Source organism: Pempheris klunzingeri, chromosome 6 (assembly GCF_042242105.1).
Source record: "Pempheris klunzingeri isolate RE-2024b chromosome 6, fPemKlu1.hap1, whole genome shotgun sequence".
Taxonomy (NCBI): Eukaryota; Metazoa; Chordata; class Actinopteri; order Acropomatiformes; family Pempheridae; genus Pempheris; species Pempheris klunzingeri.
This window is the reverse complement of record NC_092017.1, coordinates 8,036,898-8,043,051: the sequence shown is the minus strand read 5'-3', so window position 1 is coordinate 8,043,051 and position 6,154 is coordinate 8,036,898.

The window sequence follows — 6,154 nt, the reverse complement described above, 5'->3', positions numbered from 1 at the left end:
ATGGTGCAACCAACTCCACAACATCTCTTTGTTATTATTTCAAATTGGCTCGCTTAATTGTGGACGCTATTACCTTCTAGGGAATACAAGGCATTGTTTTTGGCTTCTTGCCCTACTGAGTAACTTTCATAGGAGTGAGCGGGGCCCCACCTCCAACCCTATATCCAGTTGTTTTTATACATACATGCTTCAGGATGATTCAAGGCCTCTATCATCCTGCCCAGGGTTTGTTTAGCAATAATGGCTGTCTTCCTTACTTACTACATGGCTTTGTTGTATACTTTTGGTCAACTACGGCCTCCTACAGTCTGTTATTTCTGTATAGCAGAATGTTGCTACAGATGTAGTTCCAAGAGTGGAAGCAATAAAGTCACTAAAAAATAAAGTCAATAGATGAAATAATTTAAAATCAATACTTTATGTGAAATTATTGATTTGATTAGAACGAAACCGTCTAATAAGCAGGATAATGTACATGTCTTTATTGTAAAACAAACCCCTTCAGGATGATTCAAGACCCCTGGGGTTCACAGTCGATGTTTATGCTATTAGGTACAGCTATGCATTCGTGTTATGACAAGTTCAAATTTCTGTCTGGAAAAAGCAAAGTAATTGGAGGATGTATAATGAGTGCCTCACACAAACAGAGCTTTCTATTAGCGTTAAGGTAGGAATGCCAGAGCATGGTTCAGACTGTTCTAAACTTAAACGTAGGACACAAGGACGATGGTTTCTTCATAAGCAGACGGAGAGTGAATCTGGTATACAACTATCAGAATGATCAGGGACATAAGACAGAGAGAGAGAACTTGTGCACATGTGAGCGTAATGGATGTTTATTTAGCTGTAAACAGCTCAGATTGAAAGGGAAGGAAGACTGATATCCTTACTCTCAAAATAATGAAAGCAGAAACAGGATGTTTGGTGCGTATTGTACGAGGTCAAGAGATAACAGCATTGTGTACAGTGCCGTCAAAGGGGCTGCAAAAGACGTCTTCTCAAGTCGTTTTGGCTCAGTTTCTAGAAATGTTTTATCTAGGTGAGAACAACTAAAAGTTCCAGTAATCTATGCAAAAAGGGTTGATTTGACATTATCAGAGATACAGAAAGCTAAAATAAGAGTGCCCACTCAAGACAATAATTGCTCTCTCCTCTGTACCTACAGACACAATATTAGATGTACGCACTCTTCTTTGTATTTCAGCTCACTTCACAGTGAAGTAATCTAAACCATAGTAATTGATTTAACCCTTTATCGGGCAAGGGACCATATTTGGTAACTTAAGTGGGAGGTAAAAATGCCGCCCCTTGCCTCACCATGAGGCAGTAGAACTACAAGATTTCTCCAAGCCAATCAGCGACAATCAGGCTACATGACAGACCGTCAAGAAACCATATATGGTGACTTCATTGACCTTGATTTTCACCGTAACATTAACTTTTTTTTTTTTTTAAAAACTCACAAAAGTAAAAATGTCTTGTAATGACCACCAGTAATGGTCTAAGGTTGAAAATTTTGAATTTCTAAGTATTTCAATGAGTGCCCTATAAAGGGTTAAATAGCCAAAAAATGCTAAGGATGTTGGTACTTATCACAACATGCTGAAATGGCTCACCTCATTGTTGCTCTTTACATGCAGGGGTTTGAACCTGCAATAAAATGTTTCTGTCAACATCCACTTATGAAACAACAGTGGAGCCAAAGGCAGTGCCTATAGCCCTGTTTTTAACGCCTGCAAATGGCTGCGTCTGCCCCAGCTACAGGGCTTCAGTGAAGACACATGCCCTCTCAACCTGTGGACCATAACAAGCAGAAAGACTTGTATGTCTGGTATGAGGCATCACATTCCAGTCAGGTAATTGCAGTTGTCACAAACTATGCAGTGTGAAGGTTGAAGTGTGACGTGTGGCTGCACCATGCTGTTTGCTCAGACCCATGATATAAACCAGCTGTTATAGGAACTGTGTCTCTAGAGAGACTGTTTGTCTGTAGAATATTACAGGGACACATCAAGCTGTCCTTCAACAGGGGTTAGAAAGTTACATATTGTTATTTACATAGTGATTTTTGGTGAAATGTCTCAACAACTATTGAAATTTGGTCCAGATATCCAAAGAGCTGCTTGTGTGTTATCATCTAACTGTAGTCCTTCATACCCTGGTTTCCTGCCTCTAGTCATGTACGCTCTCCCAGATTTCATCTCTCATTTACACCATATGTGAAGGGGTTGAGGGACTGTGAGGAGCAGCTTGCTTGGGATTCCACAATCCAGTGGTCATCACCTGAGCTACTGCAACATATGGCAATATGCTGTATGTAAATAACACATACTATAACTTATACATGTTTTACAACACTTAAAATCAAATATACAGTGGTGGCCAAAATTATTAGAACACTTGGCATATTTAAGAGGTTTCAGTTGTTTTTGTTGAATTGACCATAAAAATACCCATAAAAAGAATGAAATATCTACAAAGTCATCATTATGCTGTATAAACCATAGAATAGAGCCATCATAAGGAGATTTAGGTAATTTTCCTTACAAAAAACAAACTAGGCCTATTTCACTGTCAATGTCACACAATCATGTTCCTTCACAGAAGAAGCCAAATTACTTGTCAGGTGTGATCGTGGTTAAATTGATGGTGATGCAAGAGTCTTAGGACACGGCTGTGTGACTCTTTGGAATGTACAAGGCCCATCCTGCTCATTAAGTGATTGGTAACATCAGGGTTTTGTCACTGAGGCCACGCCACCAATTGATATAAATTCAAAGCCTCTAGAAGTAGTCTTGTAGCACATGTTGCTCTTCTTTGAACATGGCTAAGGTGAAGAAGGAGCTAACGAGTGAGCAACAGGTTCAAATAAAGGCCCTTTTAGATGCTGGCTGAAGTTACCGCCGCATAGCCATGGACTTGAGATGCAGTCCAAGAACTGTAAAGTACACTTTAGACCGTCATGATGCCACCAATTCACACCAGACTCTGTGAGGCACAGAGCACCATCTGGGAGTCATCTTATTGGGCCTGGAATTATTTTCCAAGAGGACAATGACCCTAAACATTCTTCTAACTGTTGCTGGAACTCCCTGCGACAGAAGGAATCTGCGTGAACATTGAAAATGATGGACTGGCCCCCTCAAAGTCCGGACCTCAACCCCATCAAGCAAATTTAGGGCGAGTTGGAAAATAAATTGGACAGATCTATTGTACATTCAAAGGAAAGCCTTTGGCTTGAGTTGCAGAAGGCATGGGATAACATAAGTGCTGAAGTAATATAATAAGAAATATATTGACACTATGCCAGAGAGATTAGCTGCTGTAATTGCTGCAAAAGGTGGACATACCAAATATTAAAGTTAAAAGTGGATAAAAACAGTAGGACTCACTTCATCTAATATTTGTTGTGCTCAGAGCAACCATCTGGATATTTCACGAACATTATGATGTTCTGAGACATGTTTTGGAGGCAAAAAAAGTTTTCAGATCTGTCAGGTGTTCTAATAATTTTGGCCACCACTGTAAGTACATACAAGCATATTTAAAAATGTATACAATCCGTTATTTTATCAGGTTTTCTTATTGATACCCAGATGACTTTGAAGAGAGATCTTAGAACGAAGTAGTCCTTAAACGCCTTCTAGACACCGAGCAGAAGGAGAAATGATTATACAACGTTAGATAACCAACTTTCATGCAATGACAAGTGCAAACAAAAGTGTCATGAGTGTCATGAAGGTTTTCAAAAGACTGGTAAAATAGCTTTAAAATCTCCAAAGAGAAGAAAAGAGTCAGGCATGTTTGCAATTTGTTGCATTTTGAAGGTGCACAGTACATTTTCAGTCCTGCGAGGGTTAACATGTGAACGAGGGAGATCCACAGTTAGGCAATCATTGAATCGTGTAATAACTGTAAGACTGGAATGGCAGAAGAGACGTGAGATCATTTGGAAGATGTGAAAGTGGAGCTTTATAGATGAACATCATGAAATGTATATTGCCTCTTGTGATAAGGAAGACTATTCAACTGTCCGATACAGGGAGCAATTAAATTGTACCACTTTTGATAAAGCACAGTGCACTGCGATCAACTGGGTTTAATTGCAGGATCAGAGTACACAATGTGTCTCTAGTGAACATCAGACATAACAGTAGCGTGAACAATAGTTTGAAATGGAATGAATGGCATGTTTGGCAGAGTTAACTCTGGGTAAATGTCATGATCTATGTGCCGGATCCAAGGAAACTGGAGATTAAAATGAACCCTATACCTTGCTTTTGTCTGTCTTGCAGCACCAGTTAAATATTTGATGAGTAGACAGGTGATACCCTCTTGCTCAGTGGAATGTTCCGGCAAACAGAAAAAGGCTCGGAAAAATGACCCTGTTGAAGAGCTGACAGTTTTGTGGAGATGAGGGAGTTGATGAAATGCTAAAACCAGAGATAATTTATTCTGTGTCATTCCAAACTTAGTAAAGAGTCATGACTTGAAGTAGTATGCTCTGTAGACATCCTGCAGGCATGAGAACGGACAGAAATGAGCTTTGCAATATTGAATTACAGCTGTTCAGAGTTATCTTATAACCAATTTCTCAAATGATTGGCTCACTCCCAGAAATGTGGGCCTATCAAACAAGGCAGCAGAGGTGCCGTGTTGTATGCTGACACGTTATGTGGCATCAAAATGTCATGTTGCTCAATACAGGCCAAATAAATGCACTACACATGACATGAGCCGCAGCTGTACTTTGTCAATATACCTGGGAAAGCCATGCATCCTCTGAATGCCCTCCATCTCTGGTTTGTGGTTCACAGGTTTCACAAGGCTGTAATTATCCTAGAGGTCACAATAGGTCATTGTATACAGTGAGGTCAAGTTTAAAAAAATTGTGACTACAATCAAAAGAGTACTGTGGGGACTAACATCACCCATGAGTACGACTGGGCCTGTTGAATTCAGAAGAGGAACTCACAGTGACAGCATGACTCTTCACCCGGCAAATAAATAGTCTGGCATATAACCCCCATAAAGCCACAAATTGTCGTTTTGACACTTGTTTTGTATGGATGAACAAACACGATATATGATGTTAAGCTTTAGAGGTACAGGCAGGCAGATTTTTTCACCTTTGGTTTGGAGTTGCTTCCGGTCTTTATGCTTAGCTAAAATATTTTCCTCTTTGCTCCACTGTCATATTAAAAGGACAGATATGAGAGTGGCAAGAATAATCTTTTCATCAACTCTCGGCAATATTGCAAATTGTGTATTATCCAAAATGTCAAATTTAAATTTGCAAGACTTTCACATTCAACAACTTTAACTAACCAAGGCAATGTCTACATTGTCTTTATGTGGGAAAAGACTGTAAAATATTACAAATCAAACAAAGTATGAAAAAGTTGTTTGTCCCTCAGGTTTGCTCAGTGTTTTTATGTTTACAACAGACACATGGCAGCCATCTGCCGGAGTCCTGAGCACTGCTGGCGTGGGACTGAATTCAGTCTCTCACTGACCTGACACCCAGTGCTGGGAACAGAAGGTTCAGTCTTAACACATGAGGAAGTGCAGTGTACCTTAGATAAAACTTCACCCCTCAGTGCCCTCCCTCCCTCACACACACACACACACACACACACACACACACACACGATTCCTTTACTCACCTTCTGCACACACACACACACATATGCACGCACTACTCATCCTCACCCAACCATCTCTGCCTGCTCCCTCTGCGGTCTGTGTATCTCGTTGCTTCTGACTGGCAGGCCACAGCGGCACCCTCCTCGGATCTGTCAGGGTGCACACAGGGGTACATGTTTCCTGAGCAGCTTGAGCAAATATGGGAAGTGGCGGTGACCCAAAAACGCATATGTTGCACCCATGTTGCCTTTCTTTTCCCAGTACATCAGTTAACTGCTAAAAGTGCACAGTAAACATGAGTGAGAGACGTTTGATTTGCTTGTGCAATTTACCTGCTTACAAATTCTTTAAAAAGTGTCCTTTAGTTACACTATGTCAGGATGTGAATAACAGCACCGGTAATCAGCTCAGCGAAGCCCTGGGGTGTTAATGGATGTGGGAAAGTGTTCTGTTATACATCTAAGTGACAAGTTAATGGTATCTCTGTTACATAGTACTTCACTGAAAA